Here is a 15,688-nt window from a genome sequence, read left to right as displayed (position 1 = left end):
AACAAGTTTGCTTGCTGGGATTTTATATCTCACCCTTGCATTACTCCTTCTAGGTATTTGATGCATGTCGTGAAGGGATGGGAATGTAGCAGCACGTTTTGCACTTCATGCCTATATTTTTTTTTATCATTGTGCTGTAATAATAAATAAAGTTTAGTCCTTAGAGTCGTACGTTTGAAGTTTAAAGTGTGGTGGTGAAGTTAAACTTAATATTTTTCTTTTGGTTCATGTTAGGATGTTTCTATCCGTTATTGTGAGAATCCGCATATCTTGTTTATCTATGTTAATGCTTCCGCGATGTTTTTTTTTCATAGAGGAGATGCTATTTTTTTTTATGGCTAGTTGTAGGTTGCGTAGTTTAGTGACATCCCAGGATTCTGGTGGCCCTAGGGTGTTACAGTTGGTATCAGAGCCTAGGCTTTAAATTCTAGATGAAATAAGGCTTAATTTGACACACTTGCACATGTAGGTTGGGTAAGGGTTTGCATATCTTTGCTCCTATCATGTTATGTTTTGCTCTGTCTAATGCTTATGCTTAATTACTTGAAATGGATGTTTGTGTTGTTTGTATGTTTTGGTGGCAGTAGTTATGCCACCTAAGAGGCGTGCTCCGGCTACACCAAATGGTGATGGCTAGGCTGAGCTAGTAGCCGCGATGCGGGCAATGCAGGACGAGTTGAGGACGTTGAGGCAGGCTGCCTCTGCTGCTGGTGCCCCTACGGGCGCTGCTTCTGGCGCTGCTCCTATTGCAGATGGTCCTGTCAGCGGTGTTTCTCTCATGCAGTGGGTTGGCATGAAGCTAGAAAGTTTTGACGGCAGTGGTACTCCGGTTCATGCCGTTGATTGGCTGTCGTATGTGGAGGACAAGATGGAGGTTTTTGATGTGTTGGCTCACGATCGTGTTCATTATGGGGTACAACTGCTGAAAGGTGAGGCTCAGATATGGTGGAAGGGTGTGCAGTCAGCTCGCACGGCTGCACATGGCCCGTTGTTCTGGCACGAGTTTGTCAGGCAGTTTGAGAAGAGGTTCTACCCGGTGACTTTCCTGGATAGGATGAAGATTGATCTGAATGCCTATACGCAAGATAAGAAGTCAGCTGCAGAGTATGAAGTGGGCTTCAATCAGATTGTCTGCTTCGTCCCACACATGGCGCATGACGAGGTAGAGAAGGCAAAACACTTTCGTCAAGGTCTTAAGCATTCGATCCGCCAAGTGTTGGGTGCTTTTCCAGTGGTTGACTTCCGCACTACAGTGGAGCAGGCTTTAGGTGTGGAGATGCAGCAGGTGTACACTGCTGACTTGCAGAAGTCTTCAGGTGGTGAGCAGTCTCGTGGTCAGAGCGATAGGAGGGGCCATTCTGGTGGCCCTATTGACAAGAAGGGGAAGTTCCAGTGTCACCAGCCATACCGCGGCAAGTCTTCTCAGTCCAGTGCTTCAGGAGGGAGCGCACCTCAGTACCGGGCTGTTCCCAAGCCTGGCATGGGGCTGGTGTGCTTCCGGTGTGGCGACGCGCATCGTCGTGTGGAGTGTCAGTGGACCGGCAGGTGTTCTATCTATGGCATGGATCACAAGGATGTGGTCTGTAGGAAGAATCCCAATGGGAAGGTGCGTTGGGAGCCAGTGTCTTCTTCCTCAGCTTCACATTCTAGTAGCACCGTCCAGATGATGGCGGCGACCTCCTCTGCACAGCAACACCTTCCTGCGCCGCCCACTCTGCAGTGCTTGCCGGCGCCTTCCACTCAGCAGTACCTGCCCATGCTAGTCTACCCTCAGTACTTGATGGCTCCTCCGACTACACCGACTACTCCTTCGATGCCTCAGTCTGGGTTGTTTCGACCAACCCAGGCTACTGCTCCTTCGGCACCTCCAGTTCTAGGGGCATATGTTATGCCCTGTGTTGACGGCAGAGACCGTGGAGACGTGGTGACAGGTATTATTTCAGTTGATTCGTTTGATGCGCATGCTCTTTTCGATTCTGGCGCTAGCTTCTCGTTTGTCTCGGAGGGTTTTGTGGCTCGTGCTAGTCTTTCTATGCAGAAGATTAGTCAGTCTATTGTTGTCAGTTCTGCTAGAGGTCTCATCTCCAGTTCTTCTGTTTGCCCCGGTTGTGCTATTCATCTTGCTGATGAAACCTTTGTTGCTAATCTGGTGGTAATTCCTTTGGATCCTTTTGACGTTATTCTTGGCATGGATTGGGTTTCTCGGTATCGAGCTGTTATTTCCTGTTTCTGGAAGACAGTCTCTTTACAGGCACCGTCGGGTCGAGAGGTGGTCTTTCAAGGGAGTGCGGTGAAGTACACTCTCTCTTTGTTGTGCCAGTTGTTTCCTAATCGTTGGACTCGGAAGTCTGGCATTCTTTTGGCGATGGTCGATGATCGCAAGGTTGCCTTGCACGTGGAGGATATCCCAGTGGTGTGTCGCTACTCCGATGTTTTTCCTGATGAACTTCCAGGTGTGCCCCCTGAGCGTGATTCGGTTTTTGAGATCAAGTTGGTTCGTGGCACGCAGCCTATCTATAGAACTATGTATCGGATGGCTCCAGTGGAGCAGGTGGAGTTGAAGAAGCAGTTAGATGATCTTCTTGCTAAGGGATTCATCAGACCTAGTAAGTCACCTTGGGCTTTCCCGGTGTTGTTTGTGGAGAAGAAGGATGGCTCTAAGAGGCTATGTGTGGATTATCGTGCTCTTAATCAGGTGACCATCAAGAATAAGTATCCTCTGCCTCGTATTGATGCTCTCTTTGATCAGTTAAGAGGTGCTAAGGTATTTTCCAAGATTGATTTGAACTCTGGGTATCACCAGATAAGGATTAAGGAGGAGGATATTGAGAAGACTGCTTTTATCACGAGGTATGGGCATTATGAGTATGTTGTTATGTCTTTTGGACTAACGAATGCCCCTGCTATCTTTATGGAAGCGATGAATAAGATGTTGCATGAGTACTTGGATGACTTCGTTGTTGTTTTCATCGATGATATTTTGATCTACTCCAAGTCCGATGAGGAGCATGAGTGTCATCTTAGTCTTGTTTTGGATGCTCTCCGGAAGAATAAGTTCTATGCAAAGTTGAAGAAATGTACTTTTTGGCTTTCTGAAGTGAGCTTCCTTGGGCATGTGATTAATCAACATGGTATTACTGTTGATCCTAAGAATGTTGCTTCAGTGGTGGAATGGCAAAGGCCAACCAGTGTGACGGAGATACGGAGCTTCCTTGGTCTTGCTGGTTATTACCGGCGTTTTGTGCAGGACTTCTCTAGTATTGCAAAGCCGATGACCAAGCTTACTGAGAAGGGTGTTCCTTTTATGTGGACTGATGATTGTGAGGCCAGTTTCCAGACTCTGAAGGATAAGTTGGTGAATGCTCCTATTCTAGTTTTGCCTGAGAGCGACAAGCGATTCACGGTGTACACGGATGCTTCCCGTATTGGTCTTGGTTGTGTGCTTATGCAGGATGGCAAAGTAATTGCTTATGCTTCCCGACAGTTGAAGAACCATGAGAGGAACTATCCTACCCATGATCTAGAGTTGGCTGCAGTGGTGTTTGCTTTGAAGTCTTGGAGGCATTATCTCTATGGTGAGTCTTGTGATATCTTTACTGATCATAAAAGCCTCAAGTATATCTTTACTCAGAAGGAGCTGAATTTGAGGCAGCGTAGATGGCTTGAGTTGATAAAGGGTTATGATCTGACGATCCAGTATCACCCTGGGAAGGCTAATGTGGTGGCAGATGCCCTAAGCAGGACGGGTGTTCCTAAGACAGTGATGCCTTTGGTTGCAGAATTGGATCGTATGGGTATTTCCTTTTGCTATGCAGGCACTGCAAGAGAGGAGACCCAGTTGATCATTCAGTCACCCATACTCGAGAGAGTGCGTGAGGCACAACAACATGACCGCTTGATTCTGGAGGTTCGCAAAAGGATTGCAGATGGCAGACCTCGGGAGTTTAGTATCGATGAGCATGATGTAGTCCGTTTCAGAGGACGTCTTTGTGTGCCATAGAAGTCAGATGTGAAGATGGACATCTTGAGAGAGGCTCATCGGACTCCATATATAATTCATCCTGGTGAGACTAAGATGTACAGAGATCTGAAGCGGAGCTTCTGGTGGAAAAGGATGAAGGTTGATATTGCCGAGTATGTGGCAGCTTGTGGTGTATGTCAACAAGTAAAGGCCGAGCATAAGAGGCCTGCGGGGTTGCTTCAGTCTTTAGAGGTTCCCGAGTGGAAATGGGAGCATATCACTATGGACTTTGTGGTTGGTTTACCCCGATCGCTTCGTGGTAGGGATGCCATATGGGTTGTTGTGGATAGGCTCGCTAAGTCCACGCATTTCATTCCTATGAAGATGGCGAGTTCAGCTCAGGATTTAGTTCCCTTGTATATCAAGGAAGTGGTAAGGTTGCATGGTATGCCTAAATCGATTGTATCAGATCGAGACACCAAGCTTGTATCGAAGTTTTGGTAGAGCCTTCAGAGTGCTATGGGCACTAAGCTTTCTTTGAGTACCGCTTTCCATCCTCAGACAAATGGGCAGTCCGAGCGGACCATTCAGACCTTGGAGGATATGCTACGTGCTTGTGTCCTTTCTTGGAAGGGCAGTTGGGAGGATCACCTTGCTTTGGTGGAGTTTGCCTATAATAACAGTTATCATGCTAGCATTAAGATGGCTCCATATGAGGCTTTGTATGGCAGGAAGTGTGTTTCCCCCCTGTGTTGGGATTCGTCTGGTGAGAGGGCTGTGATTGGTCCTGAGATCGTTCAGCAGACTGCCGAGAAAGTGCGGGAGATACGGCAGAACATGTTGGCCGCTCAGAGCCGACAGAAGAGTTATGCAGATGTGAGGAGACATGAGCTGGAGTTTGTGGTAGGTGACCAGGTTCTCCTCAGAGTATCGCCCACAAAGGGTGTTGTTCGGTTTGGCACTACAGGGAAGCTTAGCCCGAGGTACATTGGACCTTTTGTCATCACAGCTCGAGTTGGTAGTTTGGCTTACCGTCTATAATTACCAGATTCTATGAGTGGTGTGCATAATGTCTTCCATGTATCCATGTTGAGGAAGTATCTGCGGGATCCAGAGCATAAGATTGATCTTGAGCCTATCAGAGTACAGCAGGACTTATCTGTTGAGTGTCGCCCAATGCGTATCTTGGACACGTCAGAACGAGTCATGAGGAAGAGGATGATCAAATATGTGAAGGTTTTATGGACTAATCAGTCGGAACGTGAAGCTACTTAGGAACTCGAGGAGCAAATGCGTAAGAGGTATCCAGCGCTCTTCGAGGAAGGTCAATTTCAAGTTTTGGTTTAAGTTGGTATGTTTCTTTTCTGTAGCGGTCGTAGTATAGCTGAATTCGGGGACGAATTCTTTAAAGGAGGGGAGAATGTAATGCCCTAAAATTTTGGAAGGAAATTGGAAGTCGTCGTTTCCGGTTTTTTGGGTATTGAATCGCTCTCGCCGGGAAAGAAAAGAGAAGAAAGTGAGGCAAATTGCAGCAGTGCATTTCTTTTAAAATAGATAAGCTTTAACCATGAGAGTGGGCTGAGCCAACCTGGGCTTGGGCCGGTTAGCCTAGCCCCTCCCCCAAAGGCCCATACACCCCCCCTTCTTTTCCCCCTCCACCCCGCCAAACCCTAGCCGTCCCTCTTCTATGCCGCCACCCCCCTGCTGTTGCTCTTGTGCAGTAGAGAGAAGAGAAAGGAAGAGGAGAAGAAGGGGAAGGGAAGGGCAGCAAGGAAAGCAAGGAGAAGAGGGGAAGAGGGGAAGAGGAGGTTTGGTGCTAGGGGATTTTGGGGTTATCTTGCTGTGGTGCCCTAAGGTAACAATTCACCTGCTGTTCTTCATGTTTTGGTTGATGATTATGGCCGGTAGATCTTGGTTTGAGAGGTTTTGGTTAGGGGAATTTGTGGTTTGGGGTCGAACAGAGTGTTCTGCGCGCAGGCAAATTGAGCAGTATGCGTGTTCTTGATATTTCGGTGATCTTGAAATGGATGTTTGTGTTGTTTGTATGTTTTGGTGGCAGTAGTTATGCCACCTAAGAGGCATGCTCCGGCTACACCAGATGGTGATGGCCAGGCTGAGCTAGTAGCCGCGATGCGGGCAATGCAGGACGAGTTGAGGACGTTGAGGCAGGCTGCCTCTGCTGCTGGTGAAACCTAAGCGGGTAGAAATGTGCTGAGAGGGGGCATTGTAAAGGCTTTATAGTGGATTCCTAGCGCACACATTGGTAGTGTGTAAGAGTTTTCTGTCGGCGGATGCTCAAGAAAACAAGTTGAACCATCTTGTATATAAAGTACAATCTCTGTAGAGTTAAAACTGAATATTCAGTCATGCTCACGGTCACGAGTAGCATTGAAAACCTACAATTATTATAACTTGATGTTTTGGTTATTCAGGTCAACTGTGATGCTGGGAATCATAGTTGAGGATGGTCAATCATAGTGGTGGGAACTATAATTGAGGGTTCAGCCTTAGTGGGTGGAACTTTGGTTGATGTGTTGATTAGTTGGTTAAGTCAAGATGGTTGGAATCTTGAGGTGGTATGTTATTCACTTAATTATTATTGCTTTTCAAATGTTTTTACTTAAATGCTGATTCATGCAAAGGAGCCATTCAACCTATTTCTTGTTAAAGACTTCATATGCATACTATTCTTTCATAACTTGCTGAGTACGACAAGTGCTCACTCTTGCTATCACCAAATACTTAGTTGGAGAAGGTATCGAGGAGTACGCTGAAGGTGGATCATTCTAAGATGCTTTCTACGTCAATGATGCATGTGGAAGAGTCATAAATGATTAGAGTTTTCGTAGTTCGTTTAGTTCCTCTACAGTTTATTTGGTTCTTTGACCCTTGAATGTCACTTTTGTAAGATGGTTAATTCGAGTAAGTATAAATATTGTAATGATTATCATCAATGAAGTCACTATATGTTGGGATTGGTTCCTGAGCTCAGCACATAGATGAGATTGGTTTGTTTCTTGAACCAGTCTCGACATCCTCATTGCCCGCGGAGGATCTAGCGGCCCACGACCCATCGTTGCCGTCCCCTAGAGCCGCCAATCGTGGTCCCTTTCCTGCCGCCTGTCGTCTGTCAATGTCTGCCCGTCGCGGATCCACTTGTCGTGGATTGACAAGAGTCCTCATCGCTGTCTCTTTCTCATTGCCTGTTCCCACCCATCGCGGAGTTGCTCCAGGGCGAATTCGCCTCCTTCGACTTCCCCAGCATGCCACCGTTGCGGATTGCCTTCCCACCACTCGTCGGGACACCATCACCGCCGCTCATCATGGCCTGTTCGTCCTGGAGGTCTGCTACTTGCCCAATTGCTACAAGCGGAGGAGGCCTGCTTGGCTGGTTGCTGCGAGCAGAGGAGACAGCCTGCTGGTCTACTGACTGCCTGTCCTTTGGTGCTGCCTGCCTGCCTTTTGGTGGTGTCATGCAGGTGTGTTGTTGTTGCTGCTGCTATCTGTTCCCATAAGAAGAACAAAGGTGCTGCTGGTGCGCTGCAGACTAGAGGTCTTCGTTCATTGCCATTGTAGATAACATCTTTATTGCAACACAAATTCCTTTAGTACTTCAATCATGTCATAGCTCCATGCAATTACTATCAATATCACTCTTGATAGTCAAAATTATTGGGAGTGGGCTTTTTCAGTTGAGACTGCATTAAGGGGTTATGGTCTAGCTTTTCATTTAACTGAAGATCCACCCGTACGTAAGTCTGATGGCACTAATGCCCCTGAAATCAATACATGGCAAATTAATGATGGAAAAGTGATGGCTGCTATTGTCAATAGTACGAAGGAATCTATGATTATGAGTCTTTCTAAATTTAAGACAGTCAAAGCCATGTGGTCTTCTCTGCAGTGGCGCTATGTTCTAGACAGTGGTGCTCTTGCATACTCTCATGCAACAGATACATGTAATTGAACAGAATGATATGTCTATTGATGAGTACTACTTTGCCTTTGATCGTTTGATGCGCCCTTTGATCTCTATGGTATCTCAATTGATAGCAGAGGAATGTACAACACACACATTTATTGCAAAGTTTCTCACATATCGTTTTGTCATGGGAGTAAGGGTAGAGTTTGAGACCATTCGTACACGGTTGCTTCATAATTCTTCTAGTCTCACCATGGCACATGCACTGTCTGATTTAATTGCTGAAGAGACCGGTCTCCAGTCTATGTCTACTGCTCCTGTGTTAGCACCTCATAGTGTGCTGTTAGTTTCTTAGAGGATCAGTGCACCTAGAGGTCTCTCTTCAGAGCCTTGTGAGTATTGCAAGAATTCTGGTCATCGTTTAGAGAATTGCTTTGCTCGACATCCAGAGAAATTAGCTAAGTATCGTGCACATCATGCTGCTCGTGGGCGTGGTACAACTTCCACTTCTAGAGGCTCTGTGTATATTGCTCCTGTTTGACCCGTCAGTGCTCCACAATCATCTTGGGTTCTTGATTCAGGGGCTTCTTTTCATGTGATATCTGATCAGTCCCAGTTGGTTGCTTTCAAGCTAGTCACTGATGGTGCTTCTGTTCAGACAGCTGATGATACATTTTTTCATATCACTCATCAGGGTTCACGTTGCAATTCTTATTTTTTTGTACCCATTGTTTCTTTTGTACCTTAGTTGTCCATGAATCTTCTTTCAGTAGGTCAAGTTATCGACCATAACTACTTTGTTGGATTTCATGACTCATATTGTTTTATTCAGGATCATCAAAGCAGGATTGTGATTGGGACTGGCCATCATCGTAGAGGTGCTCCTAGCCTCTACATTTTGGACACCTTGCGTCTTCCTCCTTCTGCTGCCTCTACTGCTCATGCGTCATCTGCTGCATCATCATCCGCTTCTTCCTTTGCCAAGTGGCATCATCATCTTGTTCATCTGTGTGGGTCTTGTTTATCTACATTAATAAATACAGGTCATTTAGGTCATACATCTATTGAGTCTAGCTTTCATTGTAAAGGTTGCAAACATGAAAAACATATATGACTTCCATATTCCTCTAGTGCTTATTCTGCTAGACCTTTTGATCTTATTCATTCATATGTATAGGGTCCTGCACCTTTTGCTACAAAAGACGGTCATAATTATTATGTCATTTTTAATAATGATCATTCTCGATATACTTGGATTTATTTCATAAAACATTGTTCCCAGTTGTGTTCCATCTGCCAGACTTTTACTCACATGGTTCACACACACTTTTCTACTCCCATTAAATTTTTTTCATTTTGACTCTGGTGGTGAGTATTTATCTGATATTTTTCGCTAGTTTTTGACCTCTGAGGGTACTCTTGCTCAATTCTCATGTCGTGGTGCTCATGCTCAGAATGGTGTTGCTGAATGCAAACATCGCCATCTCATAGAGACTGCTCGAAGACTTTTGATTATCTCCTTTGTTCCTTCTCATTTCTGGGGCGAAGCTATTTCTAATGTTGTTTATCTCATCAATCGACAACCATCATCCAAATTGTCTGGCAAGTTCCCTAGTGAAGTACTTTTTGATACTCCTCGCTATGATCATCTTCGGGTTTTTGGATGCACGTGCTATGTTCTGCTTGCACCTCATGAGTGAACTAAGTTGACTATCAAGTTCGTTGAGTGTGTTTTTCTTGGGTATAGTCATGAGCATAAGGGTTATCGTTGTTATGATCCTTCATCTCATCACATTTGTATCTCTTGTGATGTGACCTTTGTTGAGGATCGTCCTTTCTTTTATAACCATTCTACTCAACCATCATATTCTCTCACAGAGTCCACATCGTTTCTATGTCTCCATCCTATTTCATCCAGTGATGATGACTCTACACCGTCACCATCTGTTACACTCATTCCTGATGAGCCTCCTCCACCCACCTCTGCTTCACCTCCACCATCTAAACCACCCATCATACATGTATACACTCATTGTCCCACAGAACCCACAGAGCTTCCACCTAGTCCTATCTGCTCGGCTAGTCTTGATGCTCCTGTTTTTGATGAATCTAACAATTTTGATGAGTCACATGCTATTTCTGATGAGTCACAGGTTGGTCCAAGATGTAATCTATGAGATCATACTACTATTGAGCCTCCTGATAGGTTGGGTTTTCCACGTGCGAGTGCTATTATTGGTGAGCCATCCACTTATCAGGAAGCTTCTAGTATTCCAGAATGGCAGCTTGCTATGTCTGAGGAGCTTGCTGTCTTTGATCGTACTGGCACTTGGGATATTGTTCCATTACCTTCACATACAATACCTATTACATGTAAATGGGTGTTCAAAATTAATACCAAATTAGATGGTTCTATTGAGAGATATAAAGCTCATCTTGTTGATAGAGATTTTTAGCAGACTCAGGGATGTGATTATGATGAGACATTTGCTCATGTTGCTCACAAGACTGCTATCTGTACTATGATTGTAGTAGCTTCTACTTGTTCTTGGACTATTTCTCATATGGATGTTAAGAATGATTTTCTTCATGGTGATTTGCATGAGGAAGTCCATATGCAGCCACCTCCAGGTATTCATGCTCCTTTTGGACATGTTTGTCATCTTCTTCGTGCTTTATATGGTCTTAAACAGGCACCTCGTGCTTGGTTTGAGCACTGTGATACGAGCTGCTGGTTTTTTGTCTAGTGATCATGATCCTGCTTTATTTGTTCATCTCTCTTCATGTGGACATACTTTGCTCCTTCTGTATGTTGATGATATATTGATTACGGGATGTGAACCATATTTCTCATGTGAAGAAGCAATTTAGTGAGCAATTTCTGATGTCTGACTTGGGTCCTCTTAGTTATTTCTTAGGGATTAAGATTTTACATTCTCCCAAGGGCTATTATCTTTGTCAGTCCAAATACATACAAGATCTTATTCTCGTTTTGGCCTTAATGATAATCGGACAGCTGCAACACCTATGGATCTTCACTTGCAGCTTCGTCCTACTAATGGTATACCTCTTGAAGATCCCTCTTGATATAGGAATATTGTGGGCATCCTTGTTTATCTCACTATTACCAGATCTGACATTGCTCATGCCGTCCATATTTTGAGTCAGTTTGTGAGTGCTCCTACTTCGGTTCATTTTGGACATTTACTTCATGTGTTGAGATATTTAATGGGGACATCATCTCAGTGTTTGTTTTATGCTCATGATAGTCCACTTCAGCTTCATGCTTACTTAGACTCCACTTGGGTGAGTGATCTGACAGATCGCCATTCTATCACTGGTTATTACATTCTTTTTGGTTCTTCTCCTCTTGCATGGAAGTCCAAGAAGCAGGCAGTTGTATCTCGGTCCAGTACATAGGCAGAACTTCGAGCACTTGCCACTACCACTTCTGAGATTGTATGGCTTTGATGGTTGTTAGCTAATTTTGGTATTTCTTGTGATGATCCCACACCTCTTCTCTATGATAATACTGGAGCCATATAGATTGCCAGTAATCCTGTGAATCATGAACTTACAAAGCATATTGGTGTTGATGCCTCCTTTACCCGGTCTTGTTGTCATCAGAAAACAATTGTTCTTCAGTATGTGCCATCCGAACTGCAAGTTGCAGATTTCTTCACCAAAGCACAGACTTGAGAGCAGCATCATCTTCATTTCCTCAAACTCAACGCTTCTGATCTGCCTTGAGTTTGATGGGGTTGTTAAGGCCCATATATCTCTAGGCCCATATTGGCCCATATCATGGCTATATATTCACATCTACCCTAATGCCGTCATTGTGCTGTCAAATCCCCAAGGTTAGTAACACTCTTCCTCTGTCCTTCGCAAGAGGAGTTGCACCTTATCAAGGAGATCCTCACCTCTTTTGGTAATGCATCTGGTTTGAGAATCAATCTGCAGAAATGTTCAGTAGCTCCCATCCAATGCAATGATACTAATCTCGAGATAATTGAGGAATCTTTGCCATGCCCTATTGTGGACTTCCCTTGCACTTATCTGGGGCTTCCTATCTTGGTTAGAAAACTCAGCAAAGTTGATCTCTTATCTTTAATTGAGAAAGTGGCGGATAAGTTGCCAGGTTGGAAGGCTGCTTTGATAATAAGGGCGGGTCGATCAGTGCTGGTACGGGTGGTGCTCACAGCTATTCCAATTTACATGTTGATTGCCATGGACCTCCCCAAATTTGTGTGAGCTATTAATAAAATTCGTAGAGGTTTTCTTTGAAAGGGAGAGAACAAGTCAACGGGGGGCATTGCCTTGTGTCTTGGGATAAAGTTTGCAGACCGATTGAGCTTAGGGATCTTGGCATTCACAACCTGGAGAAGTTGGGATGGGCTCTTAGGATGAGATAGCTTTGGCTCCTGAAAACTCAATCAGATCGCCCTTGGGTTGGACTTCAATTATCAGTGCATCCTAATATGACCGCTTTGTTTGCTATCTCAGTTATCACTCAAGTGGGCAATGGTCTTAATGCTCTCTTTTAGTTTGATTGTTGGCTTCATGGGCAATCCCTGACTGAGTTAGCACCGGCTTTAGTTGTTGTTGTGGCGTCCCATGTCGTTAGCCATCACATTGTGGCACAGGCTCTCCTTGACCACAGTAGGTGCACGATATACAGGGAGCTCTCCTGGCTGAGATGCTGATCCAATACTTTAACTATGGACTATTTTGGAGGAGGTTGAGCTTTAGCTAGATGTTCCTGATCAGCATGTTTGGAGACACTCACCTTCGGGTTTATTCTCCACTAGATCCGCCTACCGATCCTATTTTGTGGGTGCAGTTGCTTTTGAACCATGGAAATGGCTTTGGAAGTCTTGGGCACCGCTTAAGTGTAAAATCTTCTTATGGTTGGCTATCCATAATCGGGTGTGGACCGTCGATCGGCTAGCATAGCGGTGTTTAGATCATGTTGAGCACTATCCTCTTTGTGATCAGGACGAGGAGACTGTCCAACACATCCTCACTGATTGTGTGTTTTCTCGGGTCGTGTGGTTTCAGATTCTCTCTTGCAACACCCTTTAGAACGTAGCTCTGACTCAGCAGGACGATAATTTTGCTAAATGTGGAGAAAGGCTCACCGAGGAGTCTTTAAGCCTCTTCGGAAAGGTTTTAACTCCTTGGTTATCCAGGGAGCATGGTGTATCTGGAAGCGACATAACACCTGCGTGTTTGATGGTGCATCTCCAAGTGTACTAGAGGTGCTGAACGCCATGGTAAATAACCTTTTACTTTACTAAAATACATCACTTAGGAAGGGGGAGCATAGCGTTCCCTGACATCTTTGGAGACATATGTGGTGGCCACACTTCATACCGCACTAGGGTCGAAAAAGCATTCCAGTAAGGATTGTTTTGGCCCATGGCCCTCCAGTATGCTTGTGAGCCGGTGAAACAGTGCGTGTCATGTCAGAACCATGGTCGATATGCCAAACTACCATCCCGAGCATAGCAAATTGTATCACTCTCTTGTTCTTTCACTGTCTTGGGGCTCACTATCATGGGACCATTCCCTAAAAGCCCCAAGTGGTTTTGAATTCATGTTCGTGGCAGTAGGCAAATTGACTAAGGGGATCGAGGCCAAGCATGTTAGGAATTATCCACCACTGATTAAGTTCATACGAGTAGTGGTAGTGCAATTTGGTTGTCCAAGCCACATAATTATGAATAAACGAGACTCAATTCACTGGTCGGAGAGCGCATGTCGGTCGCCTCGAATGACCAACTGCTCGCGGGATGACTAGGAGGTGCGGCGAAAAGACAATATGAACCCGGGTGAAGAATCCCGAGAACATGCTTAGAATTCAGGCAGCCCGGTACCAACAGAGCCTCAGGCACTACCATGACCACCGGGTGCGGGAGTGGACACTAGTCATAGGTGACCTCAACCTCAGACGAGTCCAGGAATATGGCGGGTCACAACAAGCTCTTCCTTGTATGGGAGGGGTCCTACAAAGTGGTCTATGTTTCCTGACCTAACGCGGTTGACTTAGCTATAGACGTCGGCCACCAATTACACAAGCTCACAGAGCACGAGTTTCATATGTAAGGCTGCTCGAAGACGAGACTGTTTTTCTATTTTGCAGGATCTTCCGGACGAGCGTGGAACATGGCTTGTAAGTTTTTTCAAATTCAAAAACCAAACTCTGTTTTGCAAGTACGAACGGTCTCACTAAATTCTAGGTTTTTCTGATTTATAAGCTTGATCGCCTGGTTGGTAGTTTTCCGGCCGACCAGACGGTCAGGGGCTAGGGTTTTTAGGATCTGTAGTTTGTTTTTTGTGCAGCGTATAGGTTTTTGTTCTACCCGATCGATCATATTGTCGGGGTGGGAGTCAAAATTGATGCTCGCGCAATGTCAAAGGTATGGACATCCGAGGGATGACGACCATGAGGCCACAAGCCCTGGATCGGGTCGAGCACTAGTCACCCCCGAAGGGCTTGTCGTGCTAAGGGCCATCCTAAGTGGTAGGAACCTTGCCAATGAGCACTCAAAACCCACTTGACAATTGAACACAAGGAAGGTTTACATAAAAGCAAGTCCTCGCGTTACAAGTAACCGCTCGAGTATTGCTTGGGGGCTGTTTCTAACAAATTTATTTAGTATCCCTAGGCACTAAAGAAGTCCCTTAGCTCGTCGAACTGAACGGTCCAAAGGAGGGAGCGAGATGCGTACAAAAATGAGTCTACGAGAGCACCAAGCTCCTCAGTGGTCCTTTGAACCCCGCCAAAGCCGGCAGCGACTGTTGAGGCAAGGTCTAGGTCAGGGATACGATCACAGAGGCAGATAAGGGCAAGGCAGGCTCCGGTGACTCCGACCTCAAAAAATTGGTCACCGATAGTCTCGTAAAGCCTTTGCTCAAGATCACTGGCCTCCTCGGAGGCTGCATAAAACCAGTTGATGTGACTGGTCATAGTGTCTCTGGGAGTGGGGCAAACCTGAACGCTGGTGGACTGAAACATTGAGTCAAAGGGGGTAAAAGCCCGACTGAGGCGGTCATAGTAGTATTCGCATCGTGGGTCGCTCTTTCTGGTCATTCGCTCCAGGTCTATCCACGCTGGGAGCAGCTCGTTCTAACAACCTAACTAAGAAAACAGGCCACGAACCTCGCAGGGGTCAGCTGGTTGAGTCTCTCTTGGCTAGCCTAGGACTACACGTGACCGAGTGATGGAGGACTGATGCACATCGAAGGTCACCCTGCTGGTTCTCTCGCTCGACCGCAAATCCCAGCTCACACTCGGCCACCGCTCCCTGAACACGCCGGTCAATGGAATCTTCGATGAGCATTGTCAAGGGTTTGGTGCGAGCAGGGGGGGTGGCCATTTCTGATCGTGCCACTTCTAGCTTGCACTGATTGTGGGCATTGTTGATAGGTTTGATCGGGGGCTCAAAGCGGGGGGGGGGGGGGGGGGAGGAGGTTCGATAACTTTGGGACTTCTACGACAACGATGGCAACAACAAAACTCATTAGAGAAATCAAAAAAATTTATCCAAACATAATGCATAACCTAAATTACAATTTGATATTTACTCCTCAGGGGCCCCCACCCAGAAGATGGATCCCACATAGTCCACCGCCCTTTGGCACTCCACTTGTAGTTTCTCCTCGACTTTGGGCCCAGCTTCCGACACTATTCTCCTTAGAACTCCATGTAAGCACACAATTCTAGATATATATAGCTCTGCTAACTTATCTCCTTTATAGATTGTTTTAACCGAAATGAAATGAGCTAACTTCGTGACACG

At 45.6% G+C, this 15,688-nt stretch overlaps 1 pseudogene; it reads left to right on the top strand.

Annotated features, from left to right (window-relative positions):
* Nucleotides 1–655: 655 nt before the first annotated feature.
* On the top strand, nucleotides 656–5,236 carry LOC133891263 (uncharacterized; annotated as a pseudogene).
* The last annotated feature ends 10,452 nt before the right edge of the window (nucleotides 5,237–15,688 follow it).

The sequence above is a fragment of the Phragmites australis genome, chromosome 14 (genome assembly GCF_958298935.1).
Source record: "Phragmites australis chromosome 14, lpPhrAust1.1, whole genome shotgun sequence".
Classification (NCBI taxonomy): domain Eukaryota; kingdom Viridiplantae; phylum Streptophyta; class Magnoliopsida; order Poales; family Poaceae; genus Phragmites; species Phragmites australis.
Note: the sequence above shows the minus strand (reverse complement) of the source record. Positions and strands in the feature narration are given on the sequence as shown.